We start from the raw sequence: 21,108 nt of genomic DNA on the forward strand, positions 1-21,108 counted from the left end.
ATGAGCCTGCTGAACACTGAGATTCACTGAGTGACCTTGGGTAGGTTACACTCTCTCAGTTTCAAAGAAAGGCAATGGCAAGCCTCTTTTGAAAACATCTTGCCAAGAAATCCCTGTGATAGAGTCACCTTGGTGTCACCACAGGTCAGGAACATCTTGAAGGGACACAACAACATGTAACATTTAACAACTCATTCTAGGCAGTGTAGGAATATGGAACATAGGTGATCTGCACCCCCATTGTTGCTAAAAAATTAGAGGATTAACTCTTTAAAATAGCTGAAAATGAGAACTTATTTATATCCATGTAGCATATAAATTTATATCCATGTAGCATATAAATCATATAACTTCATAGTGCATATTGTATTGCCTGCCACTATAACTGTTTTCCAGGAAATTAAAAGAAGCATAAATTATTCAAACTATTTACTGCTCCACTGACTGTTCACATGCATAGTATTCAAAGACATAGCTATGTTTTCATCAATACTTTTTAAACTTTAAAACACATTAAAAAGGTTCTTTTATTTCATTCTCAGAGAGACAGAGTATATCACAGAGCAATACAGAGAAAGTACACACACAGACTCTATAGCTACATTGGGTACACAAAGGGGAATGTACATTTTACTCAGCATTCACACACATATAAATTAATTCATCATCATGCATACATTACCATCTCTTCTTCCTTCTCCTAGAAAAGAGACCCCGAAGTAGGCCAGACTGCATTCTCAGCAATTCTGCCATTCTGCAATACACCACTTCTCTCCGTTCCTTGGAGAAGGGTGACAGAGTGGACCCATACTTCTTTGGTCTGCCACAATTTTGGAATAATAACGTGTCTCTTATATAGCATACTAGCTGTGCCCGGCCACGCGTTGCTGTGGCGAAGTCTGGTGGTATGGGAAATAAAGTATTGAGGAATTGGAGGTAGTTAAGGTAAAGGGTAAAGGTTTTTTCCTGATATTAAGTCCAATCATGTGTGAGTGTGTGGGTTGGTGATCATGTGTATTTGTAAGTCGAAGAGGTGGCATTGTTTGTAGAGTCCTTGGAGGTCATGTGGGTGGTATGACTGTATGGAGCGCTGTTAGTTTTGTGTCAGAGGAGTACTGATATTTGGTTGTTTATTTGGATGATATTGGATGTAGTGATATTTGGATGTTTTGGAACTGTTGGGTTGGGAGAAGGTGGGGTAATAGTGGGGGTTGACTCCATTTTTCGAATTCAAACGTGCGACGTTTCATTGGAGAAGTTGAGTAGGTTAGCGGTTGAAGACGCTGCGTCATTAGGGGATATTATTTCCTAAAGGTTGCGAATATACAATATTTGTGATTATTGGGTGTTTTTGTCTGTTGTAGGTAAGTATGGTGTCTAAGAGATGTTGTAGGTGTTGTGAATGGGTATAGAGTACGTTATCATCGGTATATTAGAGTTGTATAAGAGATGTTGGTGTTGTGAATGGGGATAGAGTACGTTATCATCGGTATATTAGAGTTGTATAAGAGATGTTGTAGGTGTTGTGAATGGGTATAGAGTACGTTATCATCAGTATATTGCAGTTGTGCAAGAGATGTTGTAGGTTTTCTGAATGGGTATAGAGTACATCATCGGTATATTAGAAACGTTAGGATTGTATGATGATGTTGTTGTTGTTATTATTATTATTATTATTGAGAGGCTGGGTGGCCATCTGTTGGGAGTGCTTGGATTGTGTCCTGCATGGCAGATGGTGGGAGGTGTTAGCTGGCCGTGATTGTTTAGTGTCTGGCATTCCTGTGTTTTAAGAGTGTTGTTTTGTATTTGGTGTTGTGATTTTAAGCTTGTTAAAATATTAGGAGTGAGATTGTGTTGATTGTCATGGTTGATAGCATATATTTAAAATATTGAGTGTTAAAATGGGTTGGATATTGTAGAAGGGAGAGTATATGGAGAGAAATAATTCGGATGATGGGCGGGCGCTAGGACCCAGGGGACAGCTTTTTCCCATTGCATGCCTTTTCTCTTGCGGCGGCCATTATGTTTTCTCTTTTCCTCCCTCCCGGCATGGCTCCCAATGGGGCGTTGTGGGTTCTCTCCATGTGGAGCTGCGTGAAGTGAGTTTGTGTTGTTTCAACCTTAAGGCGTGGATGATGGGATGTGTTGTCAAATTTCGAGGTTGGGGGCCCTTTACTTTTGTTGTTTTGCTCGGTGCTCGAATTCCATCACTCTTTTATATATATAGATTTCTTGTTGATGTTGTTCCAAAAAGTTGTAAATATAATCATAGAATCATAGAGTTGGAAGAGACCACATGGGCTATCCAGTCCAACCCCCTACCATGCAGGAAAAACACAAAGTACCCCTAACAAATGGCTATCCAGGCTGTTTAAAAGTTTCCAAGGAAGGAGCTTCAACCACACTCCCAGGTAGAGAGTTTCACTACTGAGCTGCTTTTACAGTCAGGAAGTTCTTCCTAATGTTAGGTGGAATCTCCTCTCCTGAAGTTTGAACCCATTGTTCCAATTCAATTTCCAGGGCAATAGAAAACAAGCTTGCTCCCTCTTTCTTACCATGACTTCCCTTGATAGAGACTATACCCCTTTTGATGCAGCCCAAAATCCCAAATGAATGATAGATGTTTTTCCAGCTAAGACATCCTGACACCATCAGTTTCTCGACAGATGTTGTTTTTTCTTCCTTAACTGAGAATTGGTTTTTTTATCTCTTAAGGAACACTGTTTGCTTTCTTCTTAACTTAGAGTCATTGTATTTAGTAATATAAACATGTTGTTTTCCACCAGAGAGTTAATAATTTGTATCTGGTCAACAGTTCTCATCAACAACTTTTAAGTACAGTTCCATCAATTCAGTAGTTTTTCAGGCCTCAATCCTTGGATGACATCTGTAGACTATATAGACCCCAACCATACACCTTTCATACAATTCTATTCAAACCATACATCATATTTCATGACAATGTTAGTATGCAATATAAGTATGCAAAGGGATCTTGTAGCACTTTTGAAACTAATTGGGAGAAAGATGTTTGCACCTCAAGCTTTTATAAGGCTCAGGGTGCATTTGCAGTGTAGAATTGATGTGGTGTGACAACAATTTAATTGCCATGGTTCAGTCCTATGGAATCCTGGGAGGTGTTGTTTGGCGAGATGTAGTTCGGTGAGCTACCATCATTCTTTGGCAGAGGAATAAAATACTGTAAACATTTTTATTTATTTATTTACAGCATTTATATTCTGCCCTTCTCACCCCGAAGGGGACTCAGGGCGGATCACATTACACATATAGGCAAACATTCAATGCCTTTTAACATAGAACAAAGACAAGACAAACATGGCTCTGAGCAGGCCTCAAACTCATGACCTCCTAGTCAAAGTGATTCATTGCAGTGATTAATTGCAGCTGCTCTACAGCCTGCACCACAGCCCGAGCCCTTTTTAGGTATGTTAATATGTTTTAAAAATGGTTTCAACTGTTTGTTTTTAATACTTCTAATGCTTAATCACATTTTAGTGTTTGTGTGTTTTTAAAGTTTCAAACACTACATTGTATTGCTTTTAGTATTAGCTGCTTTGGGTCTCTTTCTATATATAAAAGGAGGATAGAAATCATGATGATGATGAATTGGTAAAACATCCATAGCATTCAGACATAGCAGTGAAAAGTGGTACCAAAGTGAATTAAATTCTACAGATGCTATAGATCAGGCATGGGCAAACTTCAGCTGTTAGGAACTGTAAGAGCTGAAGTCCAAAACACCTGGAGGGCCGAAGTTTGCCCATGGCTACTATAGATGCACCTGTAGTTGAAGGCTTTCATGGCCAGAATCATAGGCTGCTGTGAGTTTTCCAGACAGTATGGCCATGTTCCAGAAGCATTCTCTCCTGACTTTTCACCCACATCTATGGCAGGCATCCTCAGAGGTTATGAGGTCTGTTGGAAACTAGGCAAGTGGGTTTATATATCTGTGGAAAGTCCAGATTGGGAGAAAGAACTCTTATCTGTTTGAGGGAGGTTAAGACTATTAGAGAACACACATTTCTGATGGTCTTAGGAACCCCTTTGGCAGTGAAGGCTGAAGATTTTTCTGCCTGTCTTTCTCTTCAAGGTCTATTTTCCCCAAGCTCCACCAGTGATCACATTTGGGCATACTGAGTATTTGTGCTAGGTTGGTCGAGATCCATCATTGTTTGAGTCCACAGTGCTCTCTGGATAGAGCTGAACTACAACTCCAAAATTCAAGGTCAATGCCCACCAAACCCTTCCAGCATTTTCTGTTGGTCATGGCAGTTCTTTGTGCCATGATTGGTTCAATTCCGTCATTGGTGGAGTTCAGAATGCTCCTTGATTGTAGGTGAACTATAAATCCCAGCAACTACAACTTCCAAATGACAAAATCATTCCCTGCCCAACCCCACCAGTATTCAAATTTGGGTGTATTAGGTATTTGTGACAAATTTGGTCCAGTGAATAAAAATACATCCTGCATATCAGATTTACATTATGGTTCATAACAATAGCAAAATTACAATTATGAAGCAGCAACAAAAATAATTTTATGGTTGGGGGTCACCACTACATGAGGAACTTGTATTAAGGGGTTGTGGCACTAGGAAGGTTGAGAACCACTGGTCTATACTAATTTACTTACTGCCTCATCACACTAGAGCAGACAAGAGGAACTTCGGCCTTCCAGGTGTTTTGGACTACAACTCCCACAATTCCTAACAGCCGGTAGGAGGGCCGAAGTTTGCCCATGCCTGCACTAAAGCATGAATCCACTTTAAATCTGGTTTCTGTCTCCTGCAGCTGGAGTTTGCTGAGGCCCAGGACCTGTCTGGCTGAGCTGTTTAAAGCCCTCTTCCCAATCTGCTACTGAGCACAATTCAAAGTGCTGGCTTTGGCCTATAAAGCCCTAAACGGTTCTGGCTCAGCTTACTTGTCGGAACAGATCTCCCTCTATGAACCATCTCGAAGTTTAAGATCATCTGGAGAGGCCCTGCTCTCGGTTCCGCCTTCTTCGCAGGCGCGATTGGTAGAGACGAGAGACAGAGCCTTCTCGGTGGTGGCCCCTCGGCTATGGAACTCCCTCCCCAGAGAGATTAGATCAGCTCCCTCCTTCCTGACCTTCTACAAAAAAGTGAAGACATGGCTCTTTCACCAAGCCTTCGAAAATCCAGTGCAATAATTAGATACGAAAGATGTGTAATTGACCTATGGAATGGCCCCGGACTACACCTATGGATCACGTGATTTTAACTTGTATGGATTTAAATGATGTAATTATTTTAATGGTACGGTTATTTTTTATTGTACTATGTTTTTAAAAACATTGCCTATGTTGTGAAGTCGCCGTGAGTCCCCTCCGGGGTTGAGAAAGGCAAGATAAAAGAGCAGTAAATAAAAAAATAAAAAAATAAAGTGGATTTAAAGTGGATCCAAGCTGTAGTGTGATGAGGTCTCTAAACTGTTCCTCATTGAGGACTTGAGACTTGAGCAGTGTGGGGCTGAACCCCAACATATATACTATGCGCACTCGTTCAGTCGTTTTCGACTCTTCGTGACCTCTTGGACCAGTCCACGCCAGAGCTCCCTGTCGGCTGTCATCGTTCCCAGTTCCTTCAAGGTCGAGCCAATCACTTCAAAGATACCGTCCATCCATCTCGCCCTTGGTCGTCCTCTCTTCCTTTTTCCTTCCATTTTCCCCAGCATCATGATCTTCTCCAAGCTTTCCTGTCTTCTCATGATGTGGCCAAAATACTTCAACTTTGCCTCTAATATCCTTCCCTCCAGTGACCAGTCAGGCATTATTTCCTGGAGGATGGACTGGTTGGATCTTCTTGCGGTCCAAGGCACTCTCAGGATTTTCCTCCAGCATCAAAGTTCAAAAGCATCTATCTTCCTTCGCTCAGCCTTCCTTATGGTCCAGCTCTCGCATCCATAGGTTACTATGGGGAATACCATTGCTTTCACTATGCGGACCTTCGTTGCCAGTGTGATGTCCGAAATTTGGCCAAGCCTCGTCTACACTGACCATATTAAAAACAGTTCCAAACTGCATTCATTTCATGTCGGTGTAGCTGGGGCTGAAATACGACCCTATCCATCCACCCCTCCATCCGAAGTTCTCCTTCGCCTTTAGGAAAGGACAGTTTCCGCTTTGCCTCCAGAGCCACCTGGATGGCGTCTGTGTCTTCCTCCTTCCAAGCGACCCTTCCTGCCATCCCTTTCACAGGGTTTCCGCCTGGAGCCTGGCTGGCGTGAGGATACAGGCTCCGGAGTGGCCTAAGCCCTCCCTCCCTGCCGTTCTTCCTCCTCACCTCCGTCTCCCTCATTCGCTCCCTCCCTCTCCTCCTCTCTCTCTCTCGCTCGCTCTGTCTGGCGGCCCCCGCCTTTTCCCTCCCTCGCTCTGTCTGGCAGCCCCCCGCCGCACTCGACTCATCGCCGCTTCTCGCGAGAACTGGGGGATACCGATGCTGCTGCTGCCGCTGCTCCGGCGTCGCCGCCGCCTTGGAGGGGGAGACACACACTGGGGGCAGCCAGTGACGTCGGGAGTTTTCCTGAAAGTCAATAACGAGGTGGCTGAAGAAGAGGAGGAGGGGGCGGCGAAGGGAAGGCCCCGGAGCCGCCCTGGGGAGGCCGCAGCGGTCGCAGCCTCGCCCTGACTCTTCCGCGGATGCTGCTGAAGAGCGTGGAAAGGAGAGGCGCTCTCTTATGTAGCTCTCCTCCGTCCCTCCCTCCTTCCCTCAGAGCGTCGCCCGAATCGAGGCCCAGGCTGGCGCTGAGGTAAAAGAAAAACACCAGGAGGAAAGGGCCGCCGTGAGAGGACTTTCAGCCCGGCAGGGGGGACGAGGGAGGAGGGATTGTGGGAGCCCCCCTGCCCGGAGGAGACGGCGGAGACGAGGACGACGACGACGACGCGGCTGCTTCCCCGCTAACGGTGAATAACATCCATCAACGGCCTCCGCCTGCCTGTCCTGCAGGTGAGGCGTGAGCGGGCGGGAGCGCGAGGAGTTGGGACCTGTCAATCAGGGAGGGAGGGGGAGTGGAGGGCGGTGGAGTGGCGGTTAGGGGTGCGCGCGCGCTCGCTCGGGGGAGGGAGGGAGGGGGAGCGGCGGTTGGGCGCTGGCTGCTGCTCTTGGGGCACGTGAGGTGAGGGCGGGGGGAGGAGGAGGACGGAGGGGGGGGAGCGAGTTGCAGGGATGCCTCAGAGCTGCGGCTGGTCACGCACGCGACAGCAACGCCCCCTCTTCCTCTCAGCCCCCCCCCCTTATTTATTTATTTACGACATTTATATCCCGCCCTTCTCACCCCGAAGGAGACTCAGTGCGGGTTACAAGTTAGATGTACATGTATATGTACATACAATATCTTATTAGTATAGCACAATATTAGACTCACCCCTTCAGTATTATAGATTACTATATTGTACTATATATATATCATTATTGTATTCTATTGTAGTATTATTATTAGTATTATATTGTATTGCAATATTATGATCAATATTATATGTACATACAATATATTACATTATTAGCATAGCCCAATATTAGATTCAACCTTCCAGTATTATTTATTCTACTATCTTGTACTATACCACTATACTGCAATATTATTAGTAGTATTGCATGTAATATATAATAATATAATTATGTTATTACATTGTATTATTGCAATAATAATACAGTGTAATAACATAATTGTATTACAATATTATATGTACGTATGTTGTATTACAATATTACATGTACTTTCAATATATTAGTAGCATACACAATATTAGTATTACAGTAGAGTTTCACTTATCCAACACTCGCTTATCCAACGTTCTGGATTATCCAACGCATTTTTGTAGTCAATGTTTTCAATATATCGTGATATTTTGGTGCTAAATTTGTAAATACAGTAATTACTACATAGCATTACTGTGTATTGAACTATTTTTTCTGTCAAATTTGTTGTATAACATGATGTTTTGGTGCTTAATTTATAAAATCATAACCTAATTTAATGTTTAATAGGCTTTTCCTTAATCTCTCCTTATTATCCAACATATTCGCTTATCCAACGTTCTGCCGGCCCGTTTACGTTGGATAAGCAAGACTCAACTGTATTGTCTTATGCCACTACACTGCAATATTATTAGTAATATTACATGTAACATATAATATATAATTGTTATATTGTTACGTTGTATTATTATTAGTACTGTATTACAATATAATATGTACATACAATATATTATTAGCATAGCACAGTATTAGTATTATATATTACTATATTGTCCTATGCCACTATACTGGAATATTAGTAATAATATTACATGAATGTATTATATTATTATATTGTCTTATTAGTATTATATTGTATTGCCATAATATGATCAATATTATGTATACAGACAATATATTATTAGCATAGCACAATAATAGTATTATATATTACTATGTTGTACTGTGCCACTATACTGCAATATTATTAGTAATATTACATGAATATATAATATACAATTATTATTAGTATTATATTGTTTTACATTATAATATTATTCTCAATATTGTATGTATATACTTTTTCGTGTCAGGATTAACTTGAGAAACTGCAAGTCGCTTCTGGTGTGAGAGAATTAGCCATCTGTAAGGATGTTGCCCAATATATTATATTATTACCATAGCGCAATATTAGTATTACATATTACTGTACTGTTGCTGGGGGAGGGGCTCCCAACTGATGACCCAGGAGACATGGTGGAACTGTGTCTTCCTGGCTCCTCTTCTTCAGTCTAGCCCCAGAGTGACAGTTGGTGCTGGGGAGGGGCTCAGTCCCTTTCCTTCTCCCTTTTCCTCCTCACAATGCCTCCTCCCCCCCCCTATATATAATATACACACACATACATACATACACGCACACACACAAAAGGGGGGGGGACATTCCTGGCCTAGTTATCCCTTCAGACAATGTCACTGATTGAGATAGGGAGATCCCTTCTGGCCCAGCATTATTTATTTATTTATCTATGACATTGATATCCTTCCCTTCTCACCCCAAAGGGGGAGCCCCCGGCGGTACAGTGGGTTAAACTTTTGTGCCAGCAGGACTGCTGACCTGAAGGTTGGGTGGCTGACCTGTAGGTTGCCGGTTCGAATCTGGGGAGAACGCGGATGACCTCTCTCCGTCAGCTCCAGTTCCCCATTCGGGAACATGAGAGAAGCCTCCCACAAGGATGGTAAAACATCAAAACATCTGGGCATCCTCTGGGCAACATCCTTGCAGACGGTTAATTCTCTCACACCAGAAGCGACTTGCAGTTTCTTAAGTTGCTCCTGACACTAAACCCCCCCCCAAAAACAAATGAAGGGGACCCAGGGCAGCTTACATGAGTGGCATTATTGAATGCCCAAACAGCAACAACAACAACAACAACAACAACAATTAAAAGCAATTAAGCAAAAATTCAGAACAGCATTAAAACAAGATATGTAAACATTAGATTATTATTGTGCATAGATCCAAAGCCAGATAATTATATTCATCAATCCAAAGCCCATTCCAACTATATTTCATAGGTAATTATGCTGGGCCAAATGCTTGCTCCCAAAGCCAAGTTTTCACTTATTTGAGAAATGACAAGAGGGAAGGGGCCGATGTAATCCCACTAAGGAGGGAGTTCCATAGCCGAGGGGCCACCACTGAGAAATCACTGTCTTTCGTCCCCACCAGTAGGATTGTCTTCCAAACCTTATGAGTTTGATTATAACAACTGAATCCGTATCCACTGTCCATGGGCCGATCAGTAGCTGCACTCGCCAGCCGCTATAGGACTATTGTTGGTGAAGGGGACAAGGGACACCTGATTTAATTTGATTAAGAAATAGCAATAGTATGAAGAATAGTGTGATTGAATAAATAGCCTGAATATTCTTTCCTTGGTGTTAGAAAGAATCAATTGAGGAAGTCTGCTGTGAGAAAACACAGAGCCCAACAACAAAACCCATCTCCTCCCTTAGCTATGCAAAGAAAAACAATTGAAAGGAAAAGCCAGGACCATAAAGGAAAGAGCAACAGTCTTAAGTCTTAAGATATAATACAGTTCAAACAAAGATTGTATTTTGACTTTGACCAAATGGGAGGATGAAAAGGGATAGAGACAAGATGAAAGGATTAAAGGTGTGAATTGTACTGTGCTTGGAAGTCGCCTGTGCCTGAGTTTTTCAATGCGTTGCCACCAAACAGTCTTCACAGAAAGAGTTTCATGGGATTAGTGGCCTCTTAGCTGTTGCAGCAGGGAGGGAGATAGATAGCAAGCAGCGGCTATGCATCTCTCCTCACCCATCCTGTTTATTATTAGCTATAATAATAAGCCCTCTCCTGTCTGTGTGCCTGTCTGTCTGCGTGTTTGGCGGGGCCTGCTAGGCTCTTGTAGAGACAGGGAGGTTATGTAACATTAAATGGGTGGGGGGGAGGAGATGGATGCGGAGAAGGGGGGTCTAGAGAAGAAGAAGAAGGTCTCTGCATGGCCACGAGGCACAACACACCGCGCACGCGCGCATAGGCACACAGTTGGATGTCGTTTCCTTACAAACGGAAGGATGCCGCCTGGTTTGGCTCCCCCTCCCCTCCGCCTTGCCCAGTATCCAGGGCCTCCTCCTGTTTCTTCGGCCACTGGGCTTCCTTTTTACACGTCTCTATTTCTCCCCGCTTTGCTTTCCACCTCCAACTCCCCTCCCACCCCTCTGGCTCGGTTTTTTTTAATTAGAGGTAAACGTATAGTATAATGGCAATCGTTAATGAGTAATAAATGTTTTATCGTGCCGTTAAAAATGTTCACAGTGTGCTAATAATAGAAATGGGAAAGAATAGCCTGTTCTTTCCTCACAGTGCACTGCTGAAGGGCTGCTGCTACTGTTGCTGTTGCAAGTAAACAAACCTTTTCCTGAGCATCAGTCCATGCTGGAGCAGCCATGGTGGATGCCTTGCAACTGATGGGCATTCCCCCTTCTCAGGCCTGTACTGACAAAACACATACCTTGAGACAAAGGCTTTTGAAATACATCTGTAATTTCTAAACATAGTATATTTTAAATATACAAGCATAACACCATGAGTGTATGGGTACAAGCCATTTCAGACCCTTATTTTGTCCTGTTCAAACAATTTGGTAGCTTTTGATGACCATTTTATTGTGTTTGCTCATAAATTGTACATGATGTTACATCATAATGTTGGAAATTAGAATCAATGAAATAATCTCAGTGTTTATCAAGTCTGTTCTTAAAATAGAATTTATGTTAGATTTCAGAACCAGAGTAATAGTTTTGAAGGAAATGAACTATCTGAATATTGTGGTATTGTTTTAAGGTATGGTGGGCTCACTATTAGAAGGCAGGTTGTTACTATATTTGTCTACCTGCATATTACCTTCCCTATTTGTTACTGTAATATATGTTTTATAATCTTAATGTATACAAAGGAGTCCCATCCACGTGTTCTTTGTAACTCCCTTTCAAGAAGGATATGTTGCAGGCATCCTCAATAAACGTTACGTGATCATTTAGTACACTACGTATTACTATTTCCCAAGGAGACTTACCTCCACAAAAGGCCTAGTCATAGGGAGGGCTTAAACTGTCTCTTCCCCTGCTCTTCCAGGCTCTGTGGATAGGATCAATAATTTAATAAAGTTTGAAGAAATAAATCTGAAATCTGACTGTGTGTACAGCTGTGAGACATTGATAATGGATAATTTTATTTATTTTGTTGGAAAGCACATTTTTCATATTTACACATATACCTACCCTTGTTAGCATATTTGCAAATAGGTACAAATATTGTAATATTTTCCATAAGTAGTTTCCATTAAATATATCTCAAATATACATCTTAATGTTGTTTTGCAAAGCTTTCTTGTTAAAATATACTCTTGTTTATATTATGCAATTTCGTTATGAGAAAAATATGCTTTTCAAGAGGTAACTAATGAAAATTCTTCCTATTTGTTTGGACTACTTTAAAAAGATACTGTAAGTAGGTGTGCTTGTTTTCCTGTAGAGAGTTTTAGATTGACCTCAATATCTTTAATTGGATTGGACTGCTAATTATAATGTATTTGTGTCCTGATTGGTTGAAGTGTGCATGAATGCTTACACGGATACTTCAGAAGATAGTACCCAGAATTATCTGCACTGTAACCAAAGTTCTGCATATGTATATTTTATTCAGAAATAAAAAATGTCATATTGTAGATAAGGATCTCATTTTTCTTTGATTTCTTTTTTTTTTTAAATAAATTTTTATTCAGATTTTCTTACACATACATACAGTACAGTAAAAAATAAAAATGGAGATGGTTCACAGGGGTTGGTGAAAAGGGGAGAAGAGGTAAAGAAAAAAAAAAAGGGAAGGAAGAGGGAAGGGGGGGAAGGGAGGGAGGGGATACAGAAGTCCTTCCGCTTTCTATTCTTTGTGGGCTAGGTTTTGTTCCATTTCTTTCTTTTTTACATTTATTGGACTAGTTTTGGTCATTGTGAGTGTCCTCGGATTCTTCTTTGCTTATTTCTCCTTTGCCTTTTCCTTGTATTCTACATATTTTTCCCAGTTAGTTGATTTTATTGTATTACCCCTGTTTATTTTCATTAGATATGTTAATTTGTCCATATCATATATCTCATTCAATTTCTCCAACCAATGTTGATTTGTTGGTATTTCTCTTTGTTTCCAATATTTTGCAAAGGTTATTCTTGCTGCTGTCGCTGCGTATGTAAATATTTTGTCCTCATTTGAGTTCAATTTCATTATACTCTCTGTCAACCCAAGTAAATAAAACTCTGGCTTCATTGGGAATGATTTTTGTAGTATTTTCTGTGTTTCTTCATGTACTGCTTTCCAAAATGATTTTGTTTCTGAACATGTCCACCAGATATGAAAGTATGACCCTTCTTGCTTTTTACATTTCCAGCATTTATTGTCTGTGTTTTTATACATGGTTGCTATCTTTTTTGGTGTGATGTGCCATCTATGGAACATTTTGAGCCAGTTTTCCTGTAAATCTGAGGCGTACGTATATTTTTGTTTTATATTCCATATTGCTTCCCATTCTGACATCATAATTGAACGTCCAATATTCTTTGCCCATTTTGTGGCACATATTTTTACATATTCTATCTCTGTAGACCATTCTAGTAACTTCTTGTATATTCTCGCAATTTCCTTCTTGCTATTTTGCATCATGGTATCCCAGAAATTTTCAGTCTCATTAAATCCTAATTTTTTATCTTTCCCAAATTGTTCTTTTAGCTGGGCATACTGAAACCATGACATTTTGTTGTATTTTTGTCTTATTTCCTCTTGTTGTTTTAGTTGAAATTGCCCATCCTTTTTTCTTAATATTTCTTTGTATTTTGGCCATTTTGTCCAATCCAAAATTTTTTTCTGATTAGCTTCCAAAGGTGAAATCCATAGGGGTGTCTTCATATATATTCTTCCCTTATATTTTTCCCAAGTTTTTATTAATGAGGATCTGATAAAGTGATTTCCGAAGTTTTTCTCTACTAATCTTTTACCGTACCAGAGATAGCTATGCCATCCCCTCCTCAAATCAAAGCCCTCCAATGCTAGCATACTGTTTTTTTCTAGGGTTGCCCAATCCTTAACCCATGCCAATGCACAAGATTCATAATATAATTTTAAGTTCGGTAGTCCAAATCCCCCTCTTCTTTTATCATCTGTCATTATTGTATAATTTATTCTTGCCTTTTTTCCCTTCCAAATAAATTTTGTGATTTCCCTTTGCCATTCCATAAAAAGTTTATTGTTCCTTATTATTGGAAGATTTTGGAACAAATATAACAGTTTTGGTAAGACATTCATTTTTATTATTGATATACGTCCTAAGATAGAGATTTTCAGGTTTTTCCAGTTCTGTAAATCTTTTTTAATTTCGTTCCATTTCATTTGGTAATTATTTTTCAGTAGGTGTGCATTTTTTGCTGTTAACCAAATTCCTAAGTATTTTATTTTAGGTATTATTTGGATGTTTGCCACTTTCTCTATTTCCTCTTGTCTTTTCTTTGGTATGTTTTTTGTCATAATTTTTGTTTTCTTTTTGTTTAGATAAAAGCCTGCCACTGATCCATATTCCTCTATACGGTCGAGCCACTTTTGAATTTGGTGTTTCGGATTCTCAATAATACATATAAGGTCGTCAGCAAAAGCCCTCATCTTGAATTCATAGTTTTCTATTTTTGTTCCTTTTAATTGATCGTCCTTTCTGATATTTCTTATTAAGATTTCAATTGCGAAGATAAAGATTAATGGTAATAATGGGCATCCTTGGCGAGTTCCCTTATTTATTGGTATCTCTTTCGTGTATTGACCATTTACTAAAATTCTTGCCCTCTGCTCCGTGTATATCGTTTCAATCGCATTGTAAAATTGATAACCTATATCAATTTCTTTAAATAGTAATTTGATAAATCTCCAATTTAGGTTGTCGAATGCTTTCTCTGCGTCGATCGAGAGTAGTGCCAATTCTTTTTGATGATGTGTTTCGTAAAATTCTATTACATCTACTATAGTTCTCACATTTTCTTTCATATGCCTTCCTGGGAGAAATCCTTTTTGCTCTGGCCCAATCCATGTTGTTAAGAAGTTTTTGAATCGATTTGCCAATATGTTCGTAAAAATTTTGTAGTCCAAATTTAATAGCGTAATTGGTCTGTAGTTTTTTACCTCCGATTTATCTGTATCTTCTTTGTGAATTGTGATAATATCTCCTTCCTTCCACGATTCCGGAATAATGTTTTTTTCCAATACCTGGTTCATTAGTATTTTCAAAAATACTTTGATTTCTATAGGCAAATATTTTTATGTTGGTTTACCCTAAATTTTAACTTTTATTACTAATACTGAAGGTGTTGTAACATACTCTATAGTGGTATTCACAGATATTAGAGATAATACAATAATAGATTCTTTGAAACATTTTTCTTCTGTTGATAGGAAAACAAGTAAGCATTCTGATCTACTGCATGTTTACTTTAAAAATCACTTTGTTTGATAGGACCTGTTCTCAAGAATACATAGAAATGGAATCAAATTGTTTCATTTTTATTTAATCAATATCATTAAAGTAGTAGTTATTTTCAAAATAAACTCCTTCCTGGTTGTTTTTTCCTGTTCCATTGAAAGAGTTTTATTCCTTTAATAAAGTACATATGATAACAGTCTTTATACATTGTTATATTGGGTTAATTTCAATTGCTATCCCAAGTAGCATTAAATCAGTGGGATTTACATATATGCTGAAGTTATTGTTCAGGAATTGCTTTAAGGGTCTACTTCAGCTTTGGCCTCATCAGTACTGCCATATCGAAACTACATTATATGATCAGTGTAGACTCATATAATGCAGTTTAACTTCATTGAACTGTATTATATGAGTCTAAATTGACTACATGCCAGTGTAGATGGGGCCTTTGATTAGCCATTGATATCATAAAAATGAAGGTAGATTTTGAAAGCTTTTAAAAATATGAATAACTCTGGCATACTTTGAAGTTGTTTAATTTATAACAAACACTTAATTAGTTGTTAGACTATACATTTTTCCTTTAAAGTAAACAAGTTGTGATCATTTGAATTTTAACCAACAACTCTAAATTATTTACTTGAAAATTAGTGGCATTTTCACAATCCATCACACATTATTATATTATTATTTTATTTATACCCCACTTTATCTCCCCCAAAGGGGACTCATCACTTCAAAAGGGAGGCTCAAGGAATTTAGTGGGGTTTCTTCTAAGGTAAAGTGTATATAATATATGTCTAGACAAGATTAGATAAATCAGTGCAATTAAAGTTGGAGGTTTCTCATTTGTAGGGTCATGATAATCAAAGTTAGCTTGATGGTACATAAGAATTCATATATTATAAGGATTTATCGGTACCATCCTATCTGAACTAATGATAGCATCCGTACCAACCTATCTGAACCAATAATTTGAACTAATGGATTCAAATTACAGGAAAGGAGATTCTACCTGAATATTAGAAAAAGCTTCCTGGTCATGAGAGCTGTTCAAATAGTGAAACTCTCTGCCTTGTAGTGTGGTGGAAGCTCCTTCCTTTGAGGCTTTTAAACAGAGGCTAGATACTAGCTATCTTTCAGGGGTGTTTTGATTGTGCTTTGCCTGCATGGCAGGTTGGACTGGATAGCCCATGTGGTCTCTTCTAATTTTATTATTTTAGTATGCTATCTATACTTTCCCATCATTAAACCCCTTTGTACTAAAAATTAAATCTAAATAGATCACAATCACTGAAGTAGGGAAATAGGGTGTAGTAATCATATTAGAATACATAAAGCATAAAAGAGTAGGAGAAATATTGCCAATGGACTGTAGCTCCTCTCAGGCCCTAGCCAACACAGCTGATAGTGGGGAGTCCTGGGAGTTTCAGTTCATCAACAACAGGGTTGGGTTATTATCATATGTCAATTTTGGAATTCTACTTTGGCTCCCATGTTTAGATCTTTCACTTATGTTATGGAGGCTCTTGCCTTTACTGTGTCTGTTTTGTGGAATGGAATGTAAGGGTTTCAGAAACTACTTTCATGTATGAAGGACTGAACCAATGGATTTGACAGCTCTCTAAAACTCATGTTTTGCCATCAAAAGGTACAGTTAGAACCTTGTGGCCTAAATTCCACCACAAGTCCCAGCTACAGTGGGCACATTCAATCAATTGCTAAATGATAGGCCCGTATATAAGAAAATTTAGGGAGACCCTTTATTATGATCAGTAGGGTATTAATGACATAATTATTATTTGTACCATGGTTTAAAATCTGGAAGAAATGCTATTTTCAGGAATCTTTGTAACTTGGTCCTGATGCTAACTTCCATCCTTAGCATAGGATCCTATTAGAGGCAACCTGAAGAACTGCTATTGTATTTGCTAGTGACATGTATAAAGTTACTCTTGTGAGGCTGAAAGAAATTGATGCTTTTGGAAAAGATCTAGCTTACATGTCATTAATAATATACTTATATTGGTCTTTCCACTGACTTCACAAGATACTGTTTCAAGCCTTCAATTGAGTGCATTCAGGAAGTATCATTTTAATGTTAACGGCTGGTGTCCTGTTCAGTATTTACAAATTTGTGAGATAGGACTTGTGAATCCATATTTTTTTTTGGGGGGGGGGGGGGTCTCATTTAAGAATTTGCTTCAGTGTAAAGATCAAAAGTGCTCCCAAAAACCTACTTGTAAGGTTTTTCAAAGCTGGTTAGCAAAGAAATGTCCAATCGTAGCAGCAAGGTGAACACTATATTATTAAAATTTTATATTATTAAAATGCTTTTTGCAAAACTTGATCTGACATAAAAAGAACATTGGATTTTTATCACCCTTGTTTATAAACTCATATTTGCAATCTTTGGCATGACTATAGCATTGTAAGCAGTTTAACACTGAAGCAAAAATGTGAAAACAGATTTCTATGATTTGAGAAATGAAAAATATTTTGCCTTGGGTCATCTTTTGTATCTTTATTTAGACAACGGGAGTGATTTTTTTGTCAGATATATAAATCCTTTTGTCATATATGGTGTCATTCCCAAAACCACAGCCATTTTCACGTCATGCCTGAATAGGGAGGGCTGAGGAAGACCTCATTAGTGAATGTGACTTCTTACAGAAGGAAAACTATAATCCAATAAGACACCCTTTTCTGTAAATCATCAGTGTGGCCATTCAGTGAAAACCTTATGTGTGATTCATGTGTAATTTTTGATATATTTTTAAAGTTTTTATTTTGTATTTCCCCCCCCCCCCCACAAAAAAAAATCTCCGTCATATTTTGAAGCTAAATGTTTTTTATATTTTTCCATAGCAAGAGAGTCTATACTTCTGTCAGACATATTTCCCTGAAAATAAGACCTCCCCAAAGAATAAGACCTAGCAGGGGTTTGGGGGGATTGCCAAATATAAGGCCTCCCCTGAAAGTAAGACCTAGCAGCTAAGGCTGCAGCAGAGTTCCATTGGGAAGCATGGCTGCAGGGCAGAAGCAGCACTCATTCATACACACCGGAGGGAGGGAGGGAAAGGGCTTGCTGGCCTTGCCTTGCCTTGCCTGTCCCCCAGCCTCCTTCCTTCTGTCCTGGCCATGCTCCCTTTGCCCCCATGGCTTCTGATTGGCTCCTGGAGCCAGGGCAAGGGAGGGTGGGAGGGAAGGAAGAGGGCTTTCCTGCTCTTTCTGTTTCTTAAAGGTACAGGACGCATAGGGATTCTCCTCTCATCCTTATTCCAATCCTATGCTATGAAACTGATTATTTTATACTATTATTCTATTACCATATTATTATCATCATATCTGTTACTATTATTATATCCCATTATTATATTATCCTATTAATATATTTTATATCATTATATTATATTTTTTCTATTATTATTATTATATCATTATATTATTATTCTATTATTATTCTATTATATTTTCATATTATTATATTATTCTGTTATTATTATATTCTATTTTATATTATCCTATTAATATATTTTATATCATTATATTCTATACTATTATTCTATTATATTATCATATTATTATTTTATTATTATTACTAGCATATTCTGTTTTATTATTATATTCCATATTATATTATCCTATTAATATATTTTATATCATTCTATTCCATTCTATTATTCTATTATATTATTCTATTATTATTATATTATTATGCTATTCTGTTATTATATCCCATTATTATATTATCCTATTAATACCATATTATTATCATATTCTGTTATTTTATATCCTATTATTATATTATCTCATTAATATATTGTATATCATTATATTATTATTATTATATTATCATATTATTATTATAGTATATTATATTATTCATCGTTCATGACTACATTGAAACTAGAATAGAGAGAAATCAGCGTGGAAACCTTGGGAAACCTAAACTGCAAGAGGTACCATAGATTGTTGTACATGGAAATAATGGTAGTAACAAGAAATTCTTGATAGGATTCATAGTTTGTCTGGTTATGCTGGTTTGTGATGACAACTACTTTACAGTATATAATAAATGTTCATTTTGTTGTTCAACAATAAATGTGAATTCTTCTTCATGGAAAAATAAGACATCCCCTGAAAATAAGACCTAGTGCATCTTTGGGAGCAAAAATTAATATAAGACCCTGTCTTATTTTCAGGGAAACAGGGTATATAGTTGAACAGGCTTCAATAGCAGTAGCCTCAATTGAATTACTAGCACATTGTAATATTTTTAAAGGACAGTTGTCATTCATATGTAGCTGTAAGACACATTGACTTGACCATTTTTGTCTTTAAAAATGTATGGAGATGTTATTAAATTAATTTAGGAATACTCTTACAGAAAAATATGAAGGGAATTGACGGTGATATTTGTTTCTGATGATGTTCTGATGATGTTCTGTGATGACTGAAATTCTGTTCTGTCCAATATAAGCTAGAATTTATGAAACATAATTCTGGAGATTCTCAGGGCTTCCACTCTTTTCTAGCCACTAAACATTTCTCTTTCTTTGAATGCTTAGACCTTGTTACTCACCTGGTAAAGAGTCAGTGAGTTAGAAGGTTCTTTTCACCATCTCCATTGTGTAGATTAGAGTAAGAGTTAAATGAACAAACAGATATAATTTTGAGGGGCTCTTTACAGTGGCATGGGCCTTTGGTGGAATCTGGGCCTTTGCTAGGTGTTTCTGAAACCCGCCTTGAAAAAACAGCAGAGAAGTAATTTTTTCCTTCTACCTTTTTTCTTCTAGTGTTACAGTTGTGAGGCAAGTTCAGCAGGGTATAGGCATAGTGTATTTTGAAAGTCGCCTAAGTGCTGCGCAATTTGACTTTTGTCTATAATTTCTACCAAAGCTTTTCTCATAGTCCCTTCACACTAATGTGCTCTAAGCCCAAGAGAGAGTAAGTGGCAGTTCTAGTCTGGAGCTTGCTGTTTATTGGTGAAGTACTTGTGCTTCATCTCTGAAAACAGTCCAATGCTAGGAGAGTTTCACAGCTTATGGGGGAGCTGTATAGTTTGTTTTGCAGTAGATCAGTGGTTCCCAACGTTTTTTGATCAGGGGCCACTCTCCAACATTAGTACCAAAAGGTTGTGAATCCGTTTTTGGTCAACTTTAGATTCGGTTTGGTTATTTGGGGTGCTGATTCAGAAAATTGCATTGGCTAGACCACATCAGCTCTAGTTTCTGATACAGTACATATGCCATCCAGTAATTGCCATCTGCTCACCCATAGAAAACCATATTTAATAAGCTCACGTGGTTATCTAATGCAGTTTTCTGAATCGGCACCCCAAATAACCCCAGGAACAGGCCTAAAAATGAATACACCAAGAAAAAATATTTTTGGTTGGGCTGTATTATTATCTGTAGTAGTAACGGTGAGGCTGTGCACCATATTTTAGTTCTTGCAGACCACTGGTGATCCACGGACCACAGGCTGGGAAACACTGCCCTTCCATCCTGAAGAGGTGCAGTCTTCATTCAGACTGTGAGGCAATCTGGAAGCAGATCTCGTCGTGATGGAGGACCTCGCCAAGTGCTCTTTTTTCTATGTGAGTCAGCCCCACAACTGAGCACAAGGCTATTTAACAGGTGCATTCCTCTTGCCTGGACCCATAGTTTCCTCTGTGCATCTCTTCTAGATTTTATTCGCAATCAGTGCTGTCCAAACTTCAAGTGGACAACGTGGACTGTATCCTCATTGCCCTTGGTGACCATGCCAGCCATGCTTCTCTCCCTTCTGTGGGATATCCTGGGATGAGCTGGTGCACCTCTCCAATCAATAAAATCTCTTCATGTCTGGAGAGGGAAGAGTCTTCCATCCCCAATATACATTGTCTGAGGCTTATGGCTTGGCAGATATGGCTGATCCGTGAGTCTGGACCCGTCCTTATGCCTGGCACAACCAGTGAGGGCCATCATACAGACAGCCCAAAGAGCCCCTATTATGTGCTCTTGCATATACAGTGGACCTGGTGTCAGCCCTTGCCCCCCTAGGGAGATTGACCCGGTTTCAGCAGTTTTTTC

General features: G+C 38.9%; 1 protein-coding gene across 3 annotated transcripts in view; it reads left to right on the forward strand.

Moving 5' to 3' along the window:
* The first annotated feature begins 6,452 nt into the window (after nt 1-6,452).
* akt3 (AKT serine/threonine kinase 3) overlaps nt 6,453-21,108 on the forward strand; it is a 219,739-nt gene continuing 205,083 nt past the window's right edge. For 2 of the 3 annotated variants that reach the window (XM_062974929.1, XM_062974934.1), the window contains exon 1: nt 6,453-6,986. The gene's annotated coding sequence lies outside the window, so the exon portion shown is untranslated. The remainder of the gene's footprint in view (nt 6,987-21,108) is intronic. The other variant, XM_062974932.1, reaches the window with a different exon arrangement.

This window comes from Anolis carolinensis, chromosome 1 (assembly GCF_035594765.1).
Source record: "Anolis carolinensis isolate JA03-04 chromosome 1, rAnoCar3.1.pri, whole genome shotgun sequence".
In the NCBI taxonomy this organism is placed as follows: domain Eukaryota; kingdom Metazoa; phylum Chordata; class Lepidosauria; order Squamata; family Dactyloidae; genus Anolis; species Anolis carolinensis.